Raw genomic sequence first — 24,503 nt, 5'->3', positions numbered from 1 at the left:
CATCCTTCCCTCCCCCCTCCCCGCCATTTTTTACGAGCCTCAAGGGCCTCAGGGGCTGTCCGGGGAACATAGAGACCCCCTCTCCCCGCTCCGCCCCCACTACCTTTTGGCCCTCAGACAATAAGGGACTAGGGGTGCCGACGGAAGGTGGCTCGTGTCTCCCTAGAGATTGGTGGAGCAGACCCGGGTTCTGGAGCTTCTCTTTCCCGGCTAGGGCGCTTTGCAGGCCCTGTCCCGACCGTTCCGGTAGCTCCGGTTTTTTCCCTTTGGGTCCTCGAGGTCTTGATTCCTGAGTGGCGCCCGCCCCGTCCCCCAAAACCATTCCACACTGTTTGCAAGCAGGGATTTTAATAAGACTTTGGAAAGTTTCTCCAAGTTCAGTGTGAGCCCCCCTCATCCCCCGCACCGCCCCCCTCCCCCAGAGCGCTGCCAGCGTGCCAGGAGCCGAGTTAGCGGATCCTAGTGAAGAGATTGAGCGCGGAGCCTGAGGTCCAGGCAGAGCAAGACTTGGGGAAGATGTTCCAAAACCTAAGGGTCTCGTCCCCCGCGCCCGTGACTATGGCCTGGCCGTCCGGAGACATGGCGAGGTAGAGCACCCGGAAGCTGTGGCCCGTCAGTTTGGCCACCTGACAGAGCGAACTGTACCTCCAGACGATGATCTGGTTCTCCGAGTAGCCGTGGGTGCTCACCAGCTCGTTGCTGTGCCTGGACCAGGCCAGGTTGCACACCTGGGAGCCGGTGTGGATGCGCTGGAGCGGCTGGCCGGTCAGCGTGTTCCAGAAGCGGATGCAGCAGTCGGCGGAGCCGCCCCCCGACGCTAGCAGGCCGTGCTGGTGGGGAGACCAGGCCAGGGCTTTCACGGCCGCCCCGTGCTTGGCGAACTGCTGGACGGGCTTTAGACTGGACGGGTCCCACAGCAGGAGCCGGTTGTCGTTTCCGCCCGAGGCCAGCGCCTGGTGATCCGGGGACCACCTCAGTCCGCACACCTCCTGCTTGTGGCCTCGCAGCCAGCGCTGAGACTGCAGCGGCACCGCCCTGACGTCTCTCTGCAGGATGCGCGTGTCTCTGCTCCCCGAAGAGATCTGGTCGGCGTTCCAGGCCAGCACCCCGACCCTGCCGCTGTGGCCCTCCAGCGCCGACACCTTCTTCTCGGTCGCCACGTCCCAGATCTGCACCACGCCCCTCTGGGTGCCCACCGCCAACAGCTTGCCGCGCTCCGACCAGCCCACAGAGGTGACCGAGTCATCCTGGGCCGACGCGTCACACAGTCTGCTTGCCTGGCAGGTGGTGGCGTTCCACAGGAAGGTCCGGGTGCCCAGGCCCACCGTGACGACGTTGAGACAAGACCAATCCAGCAGGTTCAGGTAGAAATCATCGCGGAGGTCGGGGGCCTCGAGGATCCTGAAAGGGTTCTTGGAGATGTTCCTGGTGAACTGCGGCAGCGACGTCAGGAAACTCCGACTCCCGTTGCTGACGGGGGACAGAGAGAAGGGGGACACTTGGAGGCTGGGGTCCGCATTGGGCACGTAGCTGAAAAGCTTCTTCCCGGCGGCCTCGCAGGGCTCCGGGCTGCGCTGGCCTGCCCTCAGGTCTCGGACCCGCTGGAAGCCGCCCCCCAGCAACTCGTTCCTCAGTAGGGCGGAGTAGACCAGGGCCCCGTTGGCCGAGCCGGCGCCGGGGCCTCTGGATTTCTGCTTCTGCCGGGCCGGGTCTTTGAGGCTGTGGAAGCGCAGGCCCCACTGGGCCCCTGCCCGCGTCGGGATGTAGCGGTCTCCGCGCTGGCCGGCAGAGGCCACGGGGGAAGCGGGCAGCGCCAGATTCCAGATCAGGGCCATCCCCGTGGTGGCGAGTCGGCCCCGCCGGCCTCTCCCGGGGCTTTTTTTTCCCCCCTCTTCCGAGGGGCTCCGCCTTGGGTGGAGATCAGCAAGGGAGCCCGGGAGGCCTCGGGAATGGACCCCGCCGGCCGCGGAGGCGGGAGGCGAACGGGCGGACGGACTGCTGCACAGCCCCGATCGGGATGAGGATGCGGGGCAGCTTCAGGCTCTGGCCTTCCGCGGAGGCCTAGAGGCCTCTAAGATGGACAAGGCAGGCAGGGCGGGCCGGCGCCGGGGGCTTGCTGCCGGCGGCAGAGGACGAGGCTAGGGCTGAACTGTAGCCGGGTGGGGAGGAGTCTGGAGAGGGGCGAGGCAGGGTGAGGACGTTCACCGAGGCTCCCGCACCTCGTGTTCCCGGCAACCCGAAGCACGTTGGCCTCCGGCTTCCGGGAGAGAACGCTCGGACCTGGCAAACGTCCGCGACGGCACAGGACGGCTGAGAGTGCGGGCGGGCGGGCGGTGGGCTTGAAGGAGTTTCGATCAGACGCATTCGAGAAGCTGGGGAAGTCTCACCTCAACTGATGCAGGGGAGAGGTGCAGTGGCAGCGGCGAGGAGCCTCTTTGGAGCCGCAGGGGGCGGTCCGGAATGGGCCCGGCGGAGTTCCAGACTACGTCCTGGGGCACGACAGCCGCCACGCGCGGTCGGAGAGACGCTCCCGGAGCCCCGCCGGCTGCCCACAACCTACGCCCCCCCTCCCCTAATCACACTCTTGGACCACTCCCGGTTGCCTTGGGAACGCGCAGCCCCACAGAATTCTCCTTGGGTCCGGCCAGGTCTCTGGCTACGCGCGCAGATCTGGGGGGAATGGCGCCGTGAGGATTCGAGTCCTCCACCTCCCCGCCTTCCCGCGGCCTCGGCTCCTCAGCGGCCCCCTCCTCCCGTGGGGACAAAGAGGGCAGGGGGCCGAGACTGGGAAGCGGCCCGCTCGGCAGCGGACCCGGGATTCCGGCCCACTCGCTCGTGGCCCGGATGGGGAAACGCAGCTGTCAGGAATGAGGTGCCCACCGGGCAGGGCCACGAGGCAGCAGCCCACGGTCAGAGACCGCCTCCCTCGTCCAATCCCCAAGAAAACACATGACAAAATCCGAAGTTCATCAGAGCCGCTGATCAGAACGCCGCCGAACTCGGCCCCTGCGGGCACCGGGCAGCACGCCGGCCTCTCGGGCCAGGCTCCATCTCGGAATAAGCTGTTGCCACAAGCACAAGCTGCTAGGTGCCAGAGCCCTGAGGCCCTGGCCTTGTCACCCCTTTCTTGTACAGAGGAGAACAAGCAGCCCAGGCAGGAGAAGGGGCTCACCCGAGGATCCATCACCCTGCCTTTAAGGGCTCACACTGACAGGATGTGCCTCCCAATCCGGCTCCTGTTCCCGCCCTACCCCGATGCCTTTCCCTCTTGGCTGTTTCGCTTTCCTGCCCTGTACCATGCAGGTATGGGAATACGCTGACCTTGGGGGAAAGGCCTTTCATTCCTGCCCCCCCCCCCCCCCGGGAGTTAAAAGGCCAGTTTTGAGGAGGCAGCATTTGAAAAGACTTCACCAGCTCCTCGTAAGCTGCCCCACTACCATATATCAGTGGGCTTCCCTGGAGACAGACCCCAGCCAGGGCACCCCTCGAATTTTGGTGCGCTCTCCAAGAGAAGGCAAAATCTCCCCTTTCCAAGAGGGAGGGGGAGGGGAGGTCAAGGGCAGAGTCCCAGGGAGATGGCCAGAGAAAAAAATCAGGCTCTCTAGGCCATGGGGGTGAAGGGGGCTGTGAGTGGTTGGGGGGGGGCAGTCAGGAAAACCTGAGCTCCTGGAGGAGGGAAGAGGATGCCCCTAAACGGACGGGAGGGAAGAGCCTAAGCCAGCAGAGAGGACCTGAGCTGAGAAGCAGAAAGTTGTGTTGCAGTAGGGAGCAGCACACGTAGCCTGGATGGCAGGCAGGGCGTCGGGGCTGCAAAGCGAGCTGCCAGATTCGGCCCAGCAGCACAACCAGAGGCTCAGGTCTTTGTCTGGCAAGGAAGAGCTTTGGGGAGCCATGTTGTGGAGGTGGGGACTGCAGGGGGAGAGGAGGAATCATTCTGCTGCAAAGACAGGAGGGCCGGCACCAAGCTCCTAACCGTGGAAGGTGGAGAAGGGGACAGAAACCAGAGCCTAGAGTCCCCTCCGGTTGTCCCCAGCGCAACAACCCTTTATTCAGCTCTGCCGAGGCCCCCGACAACTTGACTGCTGAAATGTTTCCACTGGTGGACATGCATCGATGCCTTGTGGGGAGAAGGTGGACCTTGGTTTCCTGGCTTGAAATGATGAAAAATCAAGTGGATTTTTGAAAGCTCAGAAATCTAAGAAATAAAGTAGGAATAAACAAGGGTTTTCCCCAAAGCTGAAAAGTGTTTATTTTACGGGGGTGACCCGAAAATAGGCACACCCACAGCTTAGAGCAACAAACTTTTTAACCCTGGCCCAAGCTGCAAAGTCCCTCCTCCTCATGGGCTAAATACTAAGGAGTTCACATCTGACCTGTAAGTCTCACTGCATGTTTTCCCATGGATATGTTCCCCCTCCCTGCTTTCCATCCTAGGGATGTGCTGGATAATATTCATAAACCTATTAAGCATGCATGGTTAATAATGTAGCTATTTTAATCCACGTGGAACCCCCAAACTGGTTTTCAGCTCTTCTCTACTCACTACAATATTTCTAGACACTACTTTCCTTGAATCTCACTCGTGGCTCTACTTCACCAGGTCAGCTTGACACCCCCCCCCCCACTCCCCCTTCATGTGCTCATCACTCACATTCTGCTTATTCTTGGGTGGACACTAAAGTTAACTATTTCTCACAATCCCTCCTCTTCTTTTAGTCAGGTTTTTAGTTTCCACATAATGGAAATTTAATGCTTTTGAACTTTAAATTTCATAATAGTCTTCCTCCTCTTCCCCAAGTAAATAAAAGTTATTCTGCTTATACTGTACAGACATTTGTCTAGTAATGCCTACTTTTATTCACCTTTGGACGGGTCATCTCACACAAGGTATTATCCAGTGAACCGCTAGTCTTTTTTAAAATTTGTTTTTACAAGACAATGGGGTTAAGTAACTTGTGCAAGGTCACGCAGCTAGGTAAGTATTAAGTGTCTCAGACCAGATTTGAACTCATGTCCTCCCGACTCTAGGGCTGGTGCTCTATCCACTGCACCACCTAGCTGCCCCTAAAGAACCATGATTCTAAGAAACCAGTGAGTGGGTTGTCAATCTCTTGAGTTCTCTCCTAATTCTTCTGACAGGGCAGTTAAACCTTACAAAGCCTTACTAAGGATTCCATCTGGAGCTGTATTATCAGGGATAAAAGTACAACTATCTTTCATAGTGACACATATAGCTGCTTTCTCAGCCAACATCCTATTCGACCACTTGGCTTGTGACATCTAGTTGTCCTGCTATGCCCTTTACTGCATCCTTGTCATAATTTACAAATCTTTGTGGACATATGTATATAGATAGTTGATCCAAACAAATTTTATGGATAGCTACCCATCAGAAAGGAAAGGATTTGAATCCTGAAGCTTCCTGATTTCTAGCTTTAAATTTATCAGGTACTCCCCTTGGAACTCATACATCCCACCCAAAAAACTCATATACCACCCCCCCCAAAATTATTTCATCAAAAGATACATATGGTGTATCTCTTTTAGTTCTCTTTAGTTCTGTCACTAAATCATTATTCATACTATTCTCTTATTAAAATACCAAACTAAATGGAATTGTCAGTTGTGCAGTTGTACGCAGTGCACAGGCACCTGCCCAGTTCCCATGTAGGCTAGGCCTAAGGATGCTTCCTTCACAAAACCACCAGAAGTTCTCTTCAGTGAAATTCACTAGAATATCTGACAAGTTACCAGAGATGTCTTTGGTGACCAGACTCCAAGATCCTGGGATCCTTCATTGTCTTGCTGTGAGAGGCAGGCTGTGTGGGACCCAGGACCAAGACCTAAGGCTGGCATAGCTTTGATCTTTCCTCTCATGAGCTGAAGAAACTGGTAAGACAAAGCTCTGCCATCCTCTCCTGGAATAGTATTCTGGAACAGGAGGATCATATGTTTACACTCTTTCTCATGGCTCTCCATAACAAAAGGAAATGATACTATATGGGTGTTAGGACATTACAATTGCTTTTATTTAATATTTTACCCATTCTATCCAGGCATTTGTATGTGTTTCCTCTTACTACTATTTTTACTAATTTGGGATTACTGATAGGTTTCCCTACCTCTTCTTCCATTAAGGGTATCATAGTATCCTCAGAACCCTTAGTAGGATCAGAATCTTTTCTCAACTCAAAATCCAAGACAACAATTCTAAACATTCCCAGGGGTCCTACCTGCTACAGTCTCTCCCATTCCTGATGGATGTCCCGATGAACCTCTATAATAATTAAAAATATGGGGGGGTCATCTTCGAACTTCTTATATTGAGATCCAGATTCTCCCTTGATAATTTTGATCTTTTCCTTTGTTCATGACTTTTTATAGGTGTATATGTCCATCTATCAAATTGGGTGGTCCCTCAGACATTACTCCACCCTGTCCTGGGAGGACCCTTAATAACCAGTTTTCCCACCATCAGTGCACATATATTTAGTCTTCCCAGGCAATTGTCTGCACATTCCACACTTGACAGGCATCAAATTTAACCATTTGCGGACCTGTGGTTCTGTGGAGTGTGGTTTTGGTGACATTTATCCATAATTTAACTGTAGCATCAGGTTTTATCATATAACTTTAAATCCTCTATCACTTTTTTCTCTACTGTTTTCCCTTGACTCAGGGTTAAATACAAGCACAAATAGCCTCCATCCCCTTAAACATATTGGATTTTTCGTCTTGATTAGTAGATATTGCTCTTGACTTTCCTTAGTACTGTTCAGGAAAAAGATAACCTATCACAATAAATCTCACTTGCAGTAAGATAATTAAAAGTGGGATTTCAATCATATTCTTTCATATAGCTTGTAGAGGAAAGTCACAGTTAACACAATCATTAATACATTTGGAAATATTTGATTCTAACTTCTTAGCTACATCCAATTATTGCCTTCTCAAAATTGGCTTTGGGGGTCAGAAGTAGGGGTCACCTCCCAGCCTCCTGTTGGAATTGTTAGTTCTAATCTGTCTAGCTCTTTTACTGGTTCCTTAATTCTTATGTAATGAGTCCAAGCCCTTTCAGCCGTCCAAACTTCAGTCTCTATAGTCAGGAGCACTTGAGAGAGCCCTCCCACTCAGGTGGCAGTTTGGATTCTTTCCACAGCTTCATCAAGACTCAATCTCCTGAGTTCAGATAATGTATCATGAATTCCAGTGGTATAGTCTGTGCCAAGAATCCCATTTCCGAAGATTAAAATATATAGTTCTTTAAAAACTTATCCTTTGTTTCCACAATTTGAATATCCTCTGTCTGCCCCCCCCCATAGGGCAAATCAAATAACATCTCCTAAGGGGACAGTCCTAAATCTTTTACAGGGACTGTTCTCAGATCCCCAACTGTTCCATTATTTTCCATGTAATCAACTTGTACACTTTTGGAACAGATGAAGACCTGGCTCTTGTCCTTTCTTATTTATCTTTCTACAAATTATATAGCCTTCACATACTTGTTTGACAATTGTGTAAATTCCTGCACATCCGTATTTTCTCAGCACCAAATCACACATAGCTTGATGTAAAAGACACATTATTTCTCTCACAATTTGGTTATTTAACATCTCTCTCCCATCATACCCATCGACCTTCTGTTTCTATAGCTCCTAATGTTATCACATTCCTCTTTTTTTTTTTTTTGTTCAATGGATGTTGGAACAACATCAGGTTTAGGGACCTGAGAATTCTGACTGATTGAGGAGCTAAAACAGCTTCTTTAGCCATTTCATTTTCTGTTTTGGTGCCCATTCACATGCACTATTGCGATTTCACTTGGTCACGATTGATTTGTTCACACTTGTTTTACCAGTTCTTCATGAGCCAACTCCTTCACTCTACTATTTAGTTCTTTCATACCAGTGTTTCCAAATGTATCTTACTGCCCCATAGGCATGTTTACAATGAATAGAAATGATTCCCTCCTGTCAATCAAGCAACTTAAAAGCTCGATTCAGTATATATATAGAGTTCACAAGTCTGAGGGGTGACCAGTTGTTTGGCAATCTGTCAGACTCCTTCAATGTATTATTATATTCAGCAATTATAGCATACCCGTTATTTCTTTTCCCCTCTATGATCCTTGAAGACTCATCATTGAAAAGGCAGTGCCCCTCATGCAGGGGAATATACCCCAAATCAGGATGCACCTTTGTTTGATATTCAATGATATCCAAACAATTATATTCTAAGTCTCCATTCTCAGTTCTTTCTTTCCACTGGAGGTGGCAAGATTTAAACAAGAATCTGAAGTATGTATCAAATCATCTTTTTACTTCCACAGTCAAACCTGCTTCAACCAGCTTCCAAAAATTCTACATAGCTCATATATGGTTCCCCAGCCCAACCTTCTCTATACTTTTTCATTTTTCCTTGTAATCCTTTTAATTATTTTCTTTACAAATCTTTCAAATCTATTCAGATTTCATAACTATACTTCAGACTATATTGCATAACTATATATCAGACTGTATTCACCCCACTGAATAGTTCCTTTTTATGTTTTTAGCAATATACTTATGAACAGATCTTATTCTTACAGCTAAATGGTAATTAAATTTTAAACTTGCTTATCACACAATAGTATAACTTAGATATCCCTTAAAGGATAAAAATATTCTCTTAAGTATATTTTTACCCTTTAAATTATTCACAACTCTAAACATTTTCAAATTAGCAAGAATTCTACTAGTCACAGCACACCTTCCCATCCAGAGGTCTTAATAGTCAACACTCCTTGGTTTTAAACCAATATTGCCCCTCAAAAATCCCAGTCTGTTTCAACTCTTTAATAAATTCCTTCTTCTCTGGGATCCATTTGTGAGTATTTGATTCCTCTCTGGGTAATTTGAGATATAGTTTCTTAGTCTTTTGGGCATAAGAATCAATCCACAACATATAGCATCCAGTCAGGTCCAGTAACTTCCTGAGCTCTCTCTTATTCTTTGGAAGAAGAATGTCAATTCCTTTGATTCTTTCAGGATTAATTCTTCCCTGCCTTTCACTAATTAGGTGGCCTAAGTACTTTATTTCTTTTTCAGTATATTGTAGTTTGCTTTTTGTTCACTCCTAATCCTTGTTCCCCTGAAAAGTTCAAAGTTCACCACCTCCTTCCTTTACCCAGACAACCAGATTTATTTGTTTCTCATCCTCCTCAGTGAGGATAGTCATAGTAACCATAACTTGTTTGTCCTGCACTTTTAATTTCAAATCAAATTGTACTATTCAATCTCTTCTCTGATAGGACAGGCAGAACCACTGTAGTCTTTCTGCAAACTTACAAAGAAAGCTTAAAACTTAATTTGCTTTACAGAAAAAACCAGGGGGAGGTAAAATTCCCCAGTCACAGAGGAGTGTGTGTGGGTGGGAGCCTCCTGCATTGGGGAAGAAATGGAAAAACCTGGAGAACATTTCCCTTCCCCCCTACTTCTTTCACTGCTCATTATTAGACCTGCCATCCCTTGAAGCAAGAAGGGGGGGGGGGGAGAAAGCAGCAGCAGCAGCAACACACACACACACACACACACACACAAACACAAACAGACACAGAAAGACATCCTATTCAGATTTTAGTCAAATTGTGTGAAAACATCTACAAAAACTTTTTTTCACATTACCTCCTATCTTCTACAAATTGCTGTACCCTCAAAATTCTTTCTCAGGAACTATCCAAAGGAGGATTCCTCATTACTCCTTTGGGCTTAAAATTCAAAGACCTGGTGGTCCCAGTATTCACCAAAAACACAGCCTCCTCCTCTTGGAGGCCCACCTTAGGCTTTATCAAGAGCTCCCAGTGGGATTTGATGTTAAGGAACTTAGCATCCCATGCTCCTTTTCCATTCACTCTGTCTCTCTCTCTCCTTGCCACTGGTTTCATTTTCTTCTCAACTATTTTATCTATTGTGCTCATCATGATTTTAGCTTTTTTGTTCCTGTTTTTCTTCCAGTTTCAAGTCAAATACTTCTTGTGACAGTAATTTGTCCAAGGTTTTTCCACTCCTTACATCTACCTTTTGAGTTTTCTTTTTATCCTTCTACCTAGTGTAGTTAGTACTACCCCAATTTCCTGGCATCCTCCTCAATGGACAATATAAAGGAATGTCAATATCCCCAGGGCTTCCCTTATTTTTCCCTGACTTTCCTGGCACAGTTAATTCTTATTGTCCATTCTGTCTTTTTGTCAGAGACCCCTTATACTTCTTCCTTCTCTGACTGTGTCCCTTGAGGAAGTGAGAGAACCTTGGATCCAGATTTCACATTCTCCTTGTACTTCTAGTATGTCACAGACAGGATGTACCCTCCAACCTTTATCCATGCACAGTGTTGCTTGTTGCTACAATGCCCATTTTTTACCCTTTCTGTTGATTTCCTATATTCACAGCACTCTCAGTTGTCCACAAAAACCCTGGGATTGGGACAGACTCTGAGAGGTGTATGGGAATATAAAAAAATCATAGTGTCCTTACTAAAAGTTGCTCATTATTTGATCTGAAACTGACAAGTCTGAGCCTGAGTACAGAAAAAAGGGTTGGAAAATGATTAGGCTTGGGAAGAACTGGCCATCCTTCATAAGCATAAACATTTCCTTGATGTGTTATCTGGATGACTAGTTTCTGGGACCCTGAAAACACCCAAAGCACATCATATGACCTGAAGCAAAGCCTTCTTTGTTTGGAAGGTGATTGAAGCTGGAGTCTCCCCTAAGATAGAGACAGAGAGAGCAGGACTTTTATCTCTTGGAGACTCTAGAGGGCTGTTTCCCAGGCTCTCTACCCTTAATGAATCCGGACTTTGCTTTTACTTAAGTGATGTGGATTGATTGTAGTACCTTATTGTAATAAGTTGATTTTATTGCTTTCTTTACTGAAACTTTACATTTTCTTTACTGAAATGATTTGTGGTCATTTCTCCTAAAATTCAAACTGAAACTAAACTACAGCTGCAGTTACAGGTTGCTTTGCAACACGATCTGGGGCACCCCTAGATGATCCTCACAAGATGCTTGAAATCAACTGGGACACATGTCCTGATTCTTCAGCAGTGATGGCCATCTCACTTCCTGGCCAACGTACCAAGTTGTAAGAAACAAGTGTCCTGCTAAACATTCTAGACTCGGACTACTGACAAAGCCGGGAAAAGTTTTTATTAAAAATCTGGCAAGAATGAATGCCAACAATGTGCAAATTTGAGTAACAGTCTTTTAAACCCTAACTCAAGCTCATTCTCCTTCTTGGTTGAATACTAAGGTGTTCACATCTTACCTGTAAGCCCATTACATATTTCCCCTTGATATGTTCCCCCTCCCTGGTCATACATCACATATGCATTTAAATGACCTAGTTTCCACCCTAGGGATGTATTGGATAATATTCAGAAACTTATGCAGCCATGACCTTCATTATTTATCTCCACACTAGAATGTTTCTAGACTTTCCTTGAATCTTACTCTTGAGTCTTCTTATCTGAGTGACCTTGAACATCCTTCTCCCCTTGCTCATCACTCAAATTCTTTTGTGGAAACTAAAGTTATTTTTCTCATAGTCTATATTTTATGCTTCTTTGGGGGTGGGGATGGGAAGGAATAATAAAGCTTAAAGCACTATGATCAGAAGGAAAATAGTACTGACTTATCCTCACAGACCTCGGCTAGTCGGCAGTTTTAGGATTGGTAGCTAAAACCTGTCAGGTCTCTTCTTACGTGTGTGTTCTGGAGAAGTTGAGACAAACTGCTCAGGGCAGCGGAGAGGCCGTTGCTTTCAAGGGTGGTCCCCCCTCCCCCCTTTTTCCTGCTAAAACCAACTCTCTTCTTGTCCTAATTACCTGGTGCCCTCACCAAGGGTATCTAACAAGTTCTGCGCTTTTGGCATGAGGGAAGGGATGTGTGTACCCCCAAATCTGCACGAAGGTTCTGAACTTGTCTTCAATCCCTGGGTATGCCACTCGCAGGTGTCCCACCTCCCTTTTTCCTCCGGTAAGACCAACTCTTTCCTGGTCCTTGTCCTCTTGGGAGGGCACTTACCAAAAGACCTAAATAGATGGCCTCACCAAGGGCTGCTGACAAGCTGTGTGCCAGCAGCAGCTTTTGGGGTGAGAAGGGAGAGGTGTGCAGACTCCCAACTCTGCCCCAAAGATAGCCAATCTTCTGAACTCGGGCCCACCTCCCTTTGCGAAGGATGGCTTGCACCGGCCAGATTTCACTTCCTCCTCCGGGCTATCTTCCTGTGCACTTGGTCTTCCTGTCCCGTGCATCGGATCCTATCTAGTCAGCTGCTCCTTCCAGGCGCCCCCCTCCCTTAGCTACAGATGATCTTGATTGCCTCCAACATTCTGTATAAGATACTCCGGCTGCCTTCCCACCATAGCCCTTTCCTCCTTACACCTAGCTCTTCGTGTGGTCCCTAGACCCTGCCACTGGAGGACGCTGTCCCTCTCTGTGTCTGGCAGGAGACCTTCCCTCCTATCCCCTGAGGAAATCCCAGTTTCTGCAGGGAGCCTCGGGATTCGAGCACCTTCTTCCAGGGCCACTTAGCTAGAAGGCAGGACCTAGCCACAAGGAAGGGAAAAGGATGACTGGGACCAGTTCAGAACCCAAGCTTTCGTCCCCATTTTACCTCAGCCAAGCAGCCAATCAAAGAAAAGGTAGGGTTGAGAGCAGAGTCCCCGCAAGGGGCTTCCTTTCTAACCGGAGAGACTGGTTAACCAGATCTCTAGTCAGCACAAACAGGAGGAAAGGGGAAACCGAGTGGTGAAGTGGAGTTTGGGAACCACCAAACCCGGTGCAAGCACAATGAGCGAGACGTGCCCAGGGAGATGGTCAGGAAGGAGAAGATATGGGAGTGAAGGACTGTGGGCGAGAGAGGGCGAATGAGGCCCAGAGAAGTCTGCGGGGAGGAGGGCACCCCCAAACGGAGGAGAGAGTACATTCCAGGCGGGGGGGGGGGGACTGAGCTGGAAGCCATAAAGTTGTAGAAGGAGAGAGAAGCGCAATTTTTAGTCTGAATGACAGGATGCTTGGGGAGGGGCGGTCTTTGGCCCCGGAGGCAACAGGGAGCTACCAGATTTGGCGGAGTCGGGGAGTTAGAGGGGCACGTCTGTTTCCGGGCATGAACGTTTTTTGGTTATATTGTGGCAGGGGACCGGAATCATTCCGCTGCAGTTAGGAGGGCCTACACCAAGCTGCTAACCATGGAGGGTGGAAAAGGGGGCAGAAACCAGAGCCTAGAGACCCCTTTGGTCAGGTGGAGTCTCTTGTGCTCTGTTGAGGCCCCAGACAAGTTGACTGCTGAAATGTTTCCACTGGTGGACATGCATCGATGCCTTGTGGGGAGAAGGTGGACCTTAGTTTCCTGGCTTGAAATGATGAAAAATCAAGCGGATTTTTGAATGGACACCACTTCATTTGGGCTGGAGACCCCAGGAGGGAGACCAAGTCTCCCTTGTCTCCGGTTGGTAGACCGTGTGTATATTCAAGCGCATCCATCAGCTGACAATTACTCTCCCCCAATTCCACACACCTACCCGAGGGCAACACACATTTTAGAACTGGCCTGCCTTCCTAGGCTTCGGCAGTGAGGAAGTTGAGCGCTCAACTTCCTCAGGGCCAGCAGAGGGGCTTTGTTTGGACAGAGTAAGAAACGTCCAGCTCTCAGCAGTTCCAAAGAAAGGGCTAGGTTTTATCCTCTTTCTTGGTAAGACCAACTCCCTTCTGGTCCTAGTCCTCTTGGGAGGGCACTTACCAAAAGACCTAAAAGGGTGCCCTCCCCAAGGGCCACTAACACAAGCTCTGTGTTGGCAGAAACCTTTACAGTGAGAAGGGAGAGGTGTGGGGATCCCCAAGATACCCAGCCCATCTTCTAAACTGGGGTGCCCCCCTGATGTCCCACCTCCCTTTTCAGTCTTCTTGGCCAGCTCATCCATCAGGCCTCCTCCTACCTTTGGAGCCATCCAGACCCCCAAGCTTCTGTCCTCCTCTGCCTCCCTGCCCCCCTCACCCAACCCTAAACTCTTCACCAACCTCTAGGCCCACAGCTTCAACTATCTCTGGCCAACTTAAGCAAGACAGTTCCCTAAACAGCCATAACTGGACAGGTCCCATATGGAAGTCCAGCCCAAGTTACTACCCCCACCATCTTCCCAGTCACCCCCAACTCAAATACTAGCTAGCTGCCATCCCACTCACCTCCACACTCACTTCCTAAATCCATTTTGTGGCCTAGCATGGTGGATTTTCACTTGGAGATGCCACCTCCCATCCTCAGTCACTGCTCTCCCCTGTTGGTTCCCCTCACCTATACTTTAGACCTCAGAGAGGGGGTATGGGGTGAGATCTACCTGCCAGATGTCTCTGTCTCCTCCAGGCCATCTCCCACTTACCTGTCCATGTGATCTCCGTCTGCCACAGACTGGATTCTACCCTAAAACCTCTAGGCCCCCACACTCCCTCAGCTCCAGATATTTGATGACTACAGCATCCCCTTTACCTATCCAACCATTGCCTCCCCTGCACACAGCTCATCAGCCATGTGCCCCAACAGATCCTGCTACTGGAGGAAGCTTTCCCCCTTGCCTGCCTGGCAGGAGGCCCTTCCCCTCTCCCTTCCAATCCCTGAGGATATCACACTTTCTGCAGGACCCTCAGGATTCCAATACTTTCTTCCTACCTACCAGCCCACCCCCACCATGCTGAATTCACAGTTGCACAGGTACTTTGCAAGTCCATCCCCCACTGAGCCTCAAGCTCCTTGAGGGCAGGAACTGTCTTGGCTTTTTGGGGACTCCTTCATTTAGTGAACTGCTGGGGACAGAGCAGGCATTCTCTATGTGTGGACTGGTTATATATACCAAGCAAATGACTTCTCCCTCTTCTGTCCAATTCACCCCCAAAAGAAAGGAAGTTCCTGGACTGTGCCTTCAAGATGGAGGTCATTTCGTGAGTCATAAAGGCCAGCAGTGGTTTGGGTCAGAGGTGGCATTTCTTTTCCACAGGGTTCACAGACATGGCCACAGTTTATATCTCAGGGTGGAAAGTATGTATTGAGAACACAGGGGTGTTTTCTTTAGAGTGGTGTAGACAAGTGGAAGCTCCCAGCAGCCTGAGTCCTCCCACAGTTGCTAAAGGGGTCTCATCCAAGGGCTTCCTCCTCATGGACCACCTCTCATGCCAGATAGGTTCATGTGGACTCAGTCTACTCATTACCCGACCCAGCCAGTCTTTACCCAAACTCCTCCCCCCACCAGCTTGACTTCTGGCCTTTGTCCACAGAAAATAGCCTCTTCCCAGTTGCCAACTGCAGGTGTCCTTACCACCAGCTCATAAGGCCTTATGAATTCTGTACAGCAGTGGACTCTCCTGACCTCAATCTGCGTCTTGCCACTCCCCTCTCTGGCTTTACTCTGACCCTGGGCTCTTTTGGTTCTCTTCCTGCCCATCCTTCTCAACCTCCTTTGGTGGCTCATCAGCCTCATCACCCTCCTGTCCGTGTCCCCAGCTCTTGGCTCTCTCCACATTGTATTCCGGTGGCCCCACCAGATCCCTTGGGTGCAATCTTCATGCAGATGCAAGTGTGGAGAGAGCCATACCCTAAAACACTCCCTCCTCCACCCTCTCCCAGTCCATGCAAGGAAAGCCAGTATTCCCTTGAAAGCCTCTGAAACTCTTAGAGACTTGATGGGCTCAGGGGGAAAAAAGCCTCAAGTTGCTGAGATGACTTCCTGGTGGAATGAAAGCAACTGACTGAACATTGCAACATCAATTTAAAAAAGTAGGTGTCTTCATGAACAAATGTTTCAGTCCTAGGAAACTGGGGGGTTCAGGGAGAGGAAGACTATAGGATAGACATCCTAGACAAAACAGTCAGGAGGTACTCCAGAAACCAGCTCTAGGGCCTGTCTGGCAGACCAACATGGGCAACTCAGAGACAGGGAGGCCTGGGATGGCTGACTGAGCTCAGGGTGTCGGTCTATCCTCTAGTTCCTTAGTTCCTCTCCTCCTCCTCCAGCCATGGCCAAGCAAACCTTCTGGGGCTCACTCTTCAATGACCCACCAGTGGGGCCCAGAAGCTGGCAGGGAACTGAGGACTGCCTGGCACATGGAGGGATGCAGGGCAGGTTGTAGTAACAACTGGGCTGGGGCAGTGGCCTGGGAGGGCTGCCAACATGCCTCTCTCTCCTACAGCTCTAGCCTTCACAGACCAGCACTGGAGAGGCAGCCTCAGACTTTCTGAACATGGAAGGAGGAGGGAGAGAAACCTCAAATCTCAAAGAAGGGCCCCAAACCCAACTCACACCTGGGGAAACTGAGGCTCTGAGGTGGGAGGGCATTGCTCAAGCTTGCTCAGCTGGACAGCCTCTGTGTCTCCAGGAATTCCCAGTTCTAACAGAAAAATGTCTCCCATCTCCTCCTACATCCAAGAGGGTTTGCTGGGATTTTATACTCACGTGATGGTTTCATTCATCAAGGTAGCAACGTGTATTTGGAAAATGCTTGCCACCCAGGCAGAGGATCAGCACCTGTCCTGTGCCCAAGAGAGGCTTGGAGGGTTACCTGAAACACATATAGGTTAAGGGATCAGCTCAAGGCCACAGAACCTGGATGGGTCAGAGGCCAGAAGGGAACCCAGGGCTCCCTGATTCAGGATGCACCACTCCACTTCCAGTTAAGCAATTCACCCCCCTTTCTGGAAGAGTCTATGACATGTGACAGCCTTTCCCCACCACAACCTCAGGAAGTAGGGGGCATCATTGTGGCTTTCCTCATTTTACAGCTGTGACTAAGGGTCTGAGAGTTGAAGGGACTTGTCTGTGGCCACACTGCTGCCAAAAAGAAAGAGAAATAGAAAATTTCACTAACCCCAATGAGGACAAAAACATAAGACAAGATTGATTTACCAATGAATTATACCAACATTCAAAGAACCATTTATTCAAAAGCAAATAACTGTTTGCATAAATAGGAAAAGAAGGGATCCTCTCCAACTCCTTCTAGGATCCTGTGGTAGAAATGTTCATTTTTTTAACATTTTTCATTAATTTTTATTATTCAAGGCACAGGGCCATTCCTCTTACAGCTTTTGGTCAGTTATATCAACCTAAACCTCATTTGAATAAATCCTAACTCACATAATGGTGAGTGTTAGTAGAAGACTTCTGAGAGGAAAATTCATAAAAAAACAACTAAGAGGAAGAAGAGAATACAATGTCTTAAAAACCTCTTAAAAACCTTAAAAACTTTGTTGGAGGAAGAATCCCCCCGGGGCTGTCTTTATGACCCACAAATCCCTTCCCCTTAATTAATGGAGCCTTGTAACTTTATAATTGTACGTTTTGGCAAAATTTAGCATTTAATCTCTGACTTGAATTAGTCTACCTAAAGAGTCTATTTAAATGGGATTGTTTTTACTTTAGGGAAAGATTGAGATTATGATTCTGTTTCACTAAATTTATTCACCTTCTTTGCCATTGAAGGATTATGGGATTATGAATCTCTTGTTTAAAAAGTCATAACCTGTGGTGGCTAGGTGGTGCAGTGGATAGAGCACCGGCCCTGGAGGCAGCAGTACCTGAGTTCAACATGGCCTCAGACACTTAATTACTTACCTGTGTGGCCTTGGGGAAGCCACTTAACCCCATGGCCTTGCAAAAACAAAAAAATCAAAAAACTTATAACTTATAACCTAAAAGAATGTACACAATTGAATGATGCCATGATTTTGTCTTTAAAGAGCCTCTTTAAAAATCTTCATTTTCTTCAGAATTATGCTTTCTATCCTCCAAACATGTACATCAGTACAATAAAACCTTGATCTGGGGCTCTGTATTTATTTATTTCTTTGTTGTGGCAAATTTATTTGGGCAGTAGAAACTGCCAGATAAAATCAAAGAGGAGATATTTTTTTTTCCCAAAGCAAACTTGGCAAACATGAAGGGACAGACAATAAGGTTGGAAAGAATATGGTTGGAAAGACTAGTGAGTGTGGGTCTATGCCTAGTTTTGCCTTGCTATTTTCCAGTTTTTCCAACAGTTTTTGTCAGATAGTGAGTTCTTACACTAGAAGCTGATGTCTCTGGGTTGGGCAAACAGTAGATTGCTGTAGTCATTTACTGTAGTTTCTTTTGAACCTATGCTAATCCACTGATCCAGCACTCTATATTTTTTAGGGGTTTTTTGGTTTGTTTTGCAAGGCAATAGGGTTAAGTGGCCTGCCCAAGGCCACACAGCTAGGTAATTAGTGTCTGAGACTGAAATTGGACTCAGGACCTCCTGACTCCAGGGCCCATGCTCTATCCACTGCACCACCTAGTCGCCCCCCATTACTCTACTTCTTAAACAGTGCCAGGCAGTTTTGATACCTGCTGCTTCACAGAATAGTTTTAGATTTGGTAGAGCTAGGCCACCTTCCTTTACATTTTTTTTATCAGTTCCCTTGCTATTCATGACCTTTTGTTGCGCCAGATGAATTTTGTTACTTTTTTCCCCCTAACTCAGTAAAACAGTAATTTGCTAGTTTGATTGGAATGGCACTGAATAAGTCATTTAATTTGGGTAGAATTGTCATCTTGATTAGATTAAGTCTACCTAGCCATGAGCAACTGACATTTTTCCAATTATTTAGATCTGACTTCATTTGGGTGAGTCCACAAAGACGATGTCACTACATTTTGAAGTGGAAAACTAGCTACATCAGAAAGACCCCATTAAAAAATTACGGAAAGAGAATTAAGACTGCCCTCTTCTGCCTGTGTTAAATGAAGTGAATCAGAAAAATGTGTAACCTGTTCTGGGTCCAGGAAAAATAAAAAGTAACCCCCCAAGACTATAAAATCAACTTTAGCATTGCTACAAGACTTGGACACCTGTCTTATCCTACTTGGAGGCTCACAGGTGCCGTTAAGTGTTGTCTTGTCCTTCACTGGTGGGTTTGTCCTGGCAAGTTCACTCAAGTCCCACAAATAATAGTTCTGTGATCTACCTTCTCCTCTGCACCCTTAATGATCACATGTATCATCTCTGCTTTTACTGGAGCAAGATGGAGAGAAATTCTGATTTGCAAATTTGTGCCTTTCAATGAAAGTAATTAATTAAGCTCCTACTTGATTCCTGGCACTCTGTCTCTGGCCTTTTCTATTTCAGCAGTTAGAGACTGGCTCAGTAAAGATACTTTTAACAACTTTTATATATGGTTCTGCATTTTGGGGTTTCCTTTATTTTTCCTCATGTGCATATTCAGACTGTTGAAACTTTTGGGATGCTTAACCTGAAATGGTCAACCTCAGTCACTGTGAGGAGATGCCCCTTGGGAGCTCAGGTCTGGAGAGAATGAGCAAGGTGAGGAAGAAGATATTTATTATGGGTCTTCTATGGGCAGGTGCTGGACAAAAGACTTTAGAAATATTACCTCACTGTGGAAAGAAATACCTCTGAAGAGCTTAGGTCTACAGGGAATGGTCCTGGTCCATCTGGGAGGAAGAGCCTCCCAGAGACGGGTCCAGTGCAGAATAGGAGGCAAAGGGAAGGTACTCACAGATGGCAGATCAAATGAGACTTCCTCAGGGAGAGAGTTGGAAGGAGGGTGATGCTGGAGGGTCTCAGACCTGAATGCTCACCTGGAGATGATCATGGGAAGATGGCCAAAGTCAGTCTGACCGGAGACTCCTGTACACCTCACCCCTGGGGACAATGAATAGCATCAGTCTCTGAGATCACAAGGCCTGGACAGCACGGGGAAGGGAATAAGCATTCATTATGAGTGTACAATGTGTCCACACTGAACTAAGCAATTCTCAAATATTGTCTTGTGTCTCCTTGGACCTTAAGGCAGACTTGTCTGTTTTCCTCTAAACTTCCTGCATGACTCAGAAACCTTATGAAGACAATTATAAAGCACTTCTCACCCAAATATTGTCAGATCTAAATAGTTGGAAAGATGTCAATTGTTCACAGCTAGGCAGAGTTAATCTAATAAAAATGACAATTCTACCCAAATTAAATTACTTATTCAGTGCCATAGCAATCACACTACCAAGTAACTATTTTACTGAGGTAGGAAAAAGAATAACAAAATTCATCTGGTACAACAAAAGGTCAAGAATAGCAAGGGAACTGATGAAAAAAAAATATAAAGGCAGGTGGCCTAGCTCTACCACATCTAAAACTATACCATAAAGCGGCAGTCATCAAAACTGTCTGGCACTGGTTAAGAAATAGAGTAATGGATCAGTGGCTTGGGATAGTTTCAAAAGAAACTACAGTTAATGACTACAGCAATCTACTGTTTGACAAACCCAAAGACATCAGCTTCTAGCAAAAGAACTCTCTATCTGACAAAAATTTTTAGAAAAACTAGAAAATAGTAAGACAAAACTAGGCATAGATCCACATCGCACACCCTATAACAAAATAAGGTCAACATGGGTACATGATTTAGGCATAAAGGGTGACACCATAGATAAATTAATAGACCAAGAAATATCTGTGTATCAGATCTATGGAAAAGGGACCAAATTTTGCCCAAAAAAGAAAGAGTACATCATAAACTACAAAATTAATGATTTTGTCTATAATAAATTTAAACATGCTTGCATTAATGAAACCAATGCTGCCAAATACAGAAGGAAAGCAGAAAGCTGGGAAACAATCTTCACAACCAAAAGTTTTGATAAAGGACTCATTTCTAAAATATATAGAGACTTGCATCAAATTTATAAGGTTTCAAGTCATTCCCCAATTGATAAATGGTAAAAGGATATGAACAGTTTTCAAATGAATAAATTAAAGCTCTATGGAACCATACGGAAAAATGTTCCAGAATATTACTGATTAGAGAAACACAGATTAAAACAACTAGGGGTATCACCTCACACCTATCTGATTGGCTAAGATGACAGAAAGGGGAAATGATCAATGTTGGAGAGGTTGTGGGAGGACTGGAACATTGATGCATTGCTGGTGGAGTTGTGTTTCTGGAGAGCAATATGGAACTATGCTCAAAGAGCAATAAAACTGTTCATACCCTTTGACCCAGCAATTCCAATTCTAGGTCTATATCCAGAAGAAAGCATAAAAAATGGGAACAGTCCTACATGCTCCAAAATATTCATAGCAGTTCTTTTTGTAGTGGCAAATTATTGGAAATTGAAGGGATCCCCATCAACTGGGAAATGGCTAAATAAGGTAAGATACACAAATACTGTGAAATACTATTGCTCTATGAGAAACCATAAATGGTAGAACTCTAGGGAAGCATGGAATGAGTTAAAGAATCTGTTGCTGAGACACAGGGCAGAACCAAGAGTACAATGGATACATTAACAACATGGTGAGATGATCAACCTTGATGGATGCAGCTCCTCTCAGCAGTTGAGAGACCTAGGAGACCTGCTATGGACAATGCTATTCCCATCCAGAGGAAGAAAAACAAATCAAAAATAAACCAAAACAAACTCCTTCAGAATCTGATGAACACTTTATAAAAATTATCTCTTATATATCTCTTTCCCTTACTCCTAATTCCTCATTGCAAAAATGACTAATCTGCAACCATGTTTATGAAAAATATGTAGGAACAATGTTAACGTGACTGCTGAGGGGATGGGGATGGGAAGGGAGGGTGAGAGGAAATTTTATAACTTAAAAATTAACATATGCATATTGATCAATGCTGGAAAAATTTGTATAACATGTATTTAGGAAAATAAAATAGAAAGAAAGGAAGAAAGAAAGAAAGAAAGAAAGAAAGAAGGAAAGAAAGAAAGAAAGAAAGAAAGAAAGAAAGAAAGAAAGAAAGAAAGAAAGAGAAAGAAAGTTCCAGCATGGTTTGATGGAAACTATGGCTTTTAACAAGTTGGAAGGACAGAGTTTATGGGTAATATAATCATTTTAGGGAGCATGTCTATTAATCAAAAGGGGTCAGTGTCCCTCTCAATTGCCACAGATCCCACATGGCAGTGAACTCACAGTATATAGGCCCTTGGAAGACTAGGTGTTCCTGAGGGTTGCAATCAACTCTAGTTGGTCCACAAGTAATAAGGGGAAATATTCTAATGGGATGTGGGCAACATTAAAATGAGGGTATTGGGGATATGTGGATTGGATCACTCATGCCTAGGTCAAAGAACTTAGCAATTTCCATATCACCTGTCTGACAAAAGGGGAACCTGCACTTTCCTAGACATGAGTAAACACAAAGAGCAGGAACCTGCCTCTTACTGAAATTGTTGACTTTCTCCTATTTTCGGATTAGATCTGGGGCTGGGCAAGTCTTTGGCTCAGATTCTACAGTAGTAGAAAAGGGGCAAAACATTTTTTCTCAATGCAACCCCTAGATTTTGACCCAAGAGAAAAATCAGCATTTCTCTCACAACCTCCTCCCATCTGGTTCTACTGGGAGACAAAAGTCTCCTTCACGAATCACTAACCGATATGAAAATCAAGTCATCAAAGGTGTCTTAACTATGGGACATATGAAAGGAAACAATGAGAAGAGAAAAGGGAAAGAGGTCCCTGGAATTGGGGTAGCGTGTCAGTCCTTTCTACTAAGTCGACCTTGCAGATAAAAAGCAGGCGGGGGAAAAACAAATGATGAAATAAAACTGTCCATTTAAAGCTCACAAGTCTCATACCTTATAGCTGGTTCTTGGGACATCATCCGATGCAGCCCTCTGATCTGGAGGTGATATTCAGAACAGTATAGCCCTAGTAGTGCTATTGCTGGGTCAAAAGGTAGAGGGTATGCATATTTTTATTACCCTTTGGGTATAATTCCAGATAGTTCTCCAGAATGGTTGAATGAGTTCGCAGCTCCACCAACAGTGTATTAGTGTCCTAGATTTCCCACATCCCTTGCAACATTGATCATTGTCCTTTCTGGTCATATGGGCCAGTCTGATAGGTATGAGGTGGTATGTCAGAGATGCTTTAATTTGCATTTCTCTAATCAGTAATGATTTAAATTAATTTTTCATATGACCATGGATAACTTTGAGTTCCTCATCAGCAAATTGATTTTGCATATCCTTTGACCATGTATCGACTGGGGAATGGCTTGTTTTTTTATAAATTTGACTTAGTTTTCTATGTATTTTAAAATTTTGTAAAAATGAGTCCTTTTTCAGAAACACAAGTTGTAAAAACTGTTGCCCAATTTACTACATTTTTTTGATCTTGGTGACAGTGGGGTTTTTTGTGCAAAAGCTTTTTAATTTAATGTAATCAAAATTATCCAGTTTGTTTTTAATAATGGACTCCATCTCTTACAAAAGAGCTCAAAAGTTATTACTCTACCCTAAAGAAACTTAAAAGATTCCTGGCTTTAGCCTCACTTGTTGAAAGATTAACATCTTGGCTTCTCTATCTTTGTCTAATTGGCAGCTAAGCTTGGGAAATTAAAATGTTACCATTAGCAATTATTAATCTGATCTAGTGCTTTCTTTTTTCCTGAAGAGCAGCTGGGTGGCACAGTGAATAGAGCACTGACCTTGAAGTCAGGAGGACAAGAGTTTGAATTTGGCCTCAGACCCTTGAAACTTACTAACTATGCTACCTTGGGCAAGCCACCTAACCTTGTTTACCTCTCATCCAGGGCCATCTTCCATGTTCCTGTTCCATATGTGGCCACTTTATCCAGATGGTCCTAAAGGAGAAAGTGAGACTAGTGACTTAGCTCAGTACCCCCTCACTCAATTCCATTCATGTACTTGTCATGGCATCACCTCTCTGATATCATGGTCTTCTTCAAGAGTGAAGGACAAGGGGCAGCTAGGTGGCAGAGTGGATAAAGCACCGGCCCTGGAGTCAGGAGTACCTGGGTTCAAATCCAGTCTCAGACACTTAATAATTACCTAGCTGTGTGGCTTTGGGCAAGCCACTTAACCCCTGTTTGCCTTGCAAAAATCTAAAAAAACCCCCCCCAAAAGTATGAAGGACAAACATCATCATCACCTTCTTCTTATTATTCTCATATCATTATAAAGGAATAAGTTATTTCAGGAATTGTGTCAAGTTAAGCACTGAATTAAATCTTGCTCAGGCCATGAAATTAATAAAATTCAGCTCAAAATAACAGCATCTTTGGGACTTGTAACTCACTTGTTACTGTAATTCAGATACTTTAATAGTCATCTAATAACTAATAGATCCATTAGTACACTAACAACTTCCATTGTTTGCCTATCCTGATAAGAGAAATCTTATATGACAGTTAGAAGTGGGGTCATGGTTTATAATCGCATCCAAACTGATCCCTGCAGCCCACACCAGTATAAGTAGCCTATCCTGTGAAAATTGGTGGACAGATTTCTTGTATGGGGAAATGAATTAAGGAGAACCTAATCTGTAGCAAATTGGGAAATAATTTTAACAACTAGTATTATTGACAAAGCACTCATATCTAAAACTTAGAAAGAACTGAGTGAATTTTTTTTAGGGTTTTGCAAGGCAAACAGGGGTTAAGTGGCTTTCCCAA

The 24,503-nt window shown here is 46.1% G+C and overlaps 1 long non-coding RNA gene and 1 pseudogene across 1 annotated transcript; both read right to left on the bottom strand.

Moving 5' to 3' along the window:
* Positions 1–449: 449 nt before the first annotated feature.
* Positions 450–2,201, bottom strand: LOC141500986 (fizzy-related protein homolog pseudogene; annotated as a pseudogene).
* Positions 2,202–14,074: 11,873 nt separating this feature from the next.
* On the bottom strand, positions 14,075–23,661 carry LOC141501687 (uncharacterized). Its single transcript, XR_012472289.1, has 3 exons — positions 23,611–23,661; positions 19,648–19,711; positions 14,075–16,588 (listed from the first exon to the last, which is right to left on the bottom strand). It is a non-coding gene; the product is annotated as an uncharacterized LOC141501687 (long non-coding RNA).
* Positions 23,662–24,503: the final 842 nt, after the last annotated feature.

The sequence above is a fragment of the Macrotis lagotis genome, chromosome X, assembly GCF_037893015.1.
Source record: "Macrotis lagotis isolate mMagLag1 chromosome X, bilby.v1.9.chrom.fasta, whole genome shotgun sequence".
NCBI lineage: Eukaryota > Metazoa > Chordata > Mammalia > Peramelemorphia > Peramelidae > Macrotis > Macrotis lagotis.
Note: the sequence above shows the minus strand (reverse complement) of the source record. Positions and strands in the feature narration are given on the sequence as shown.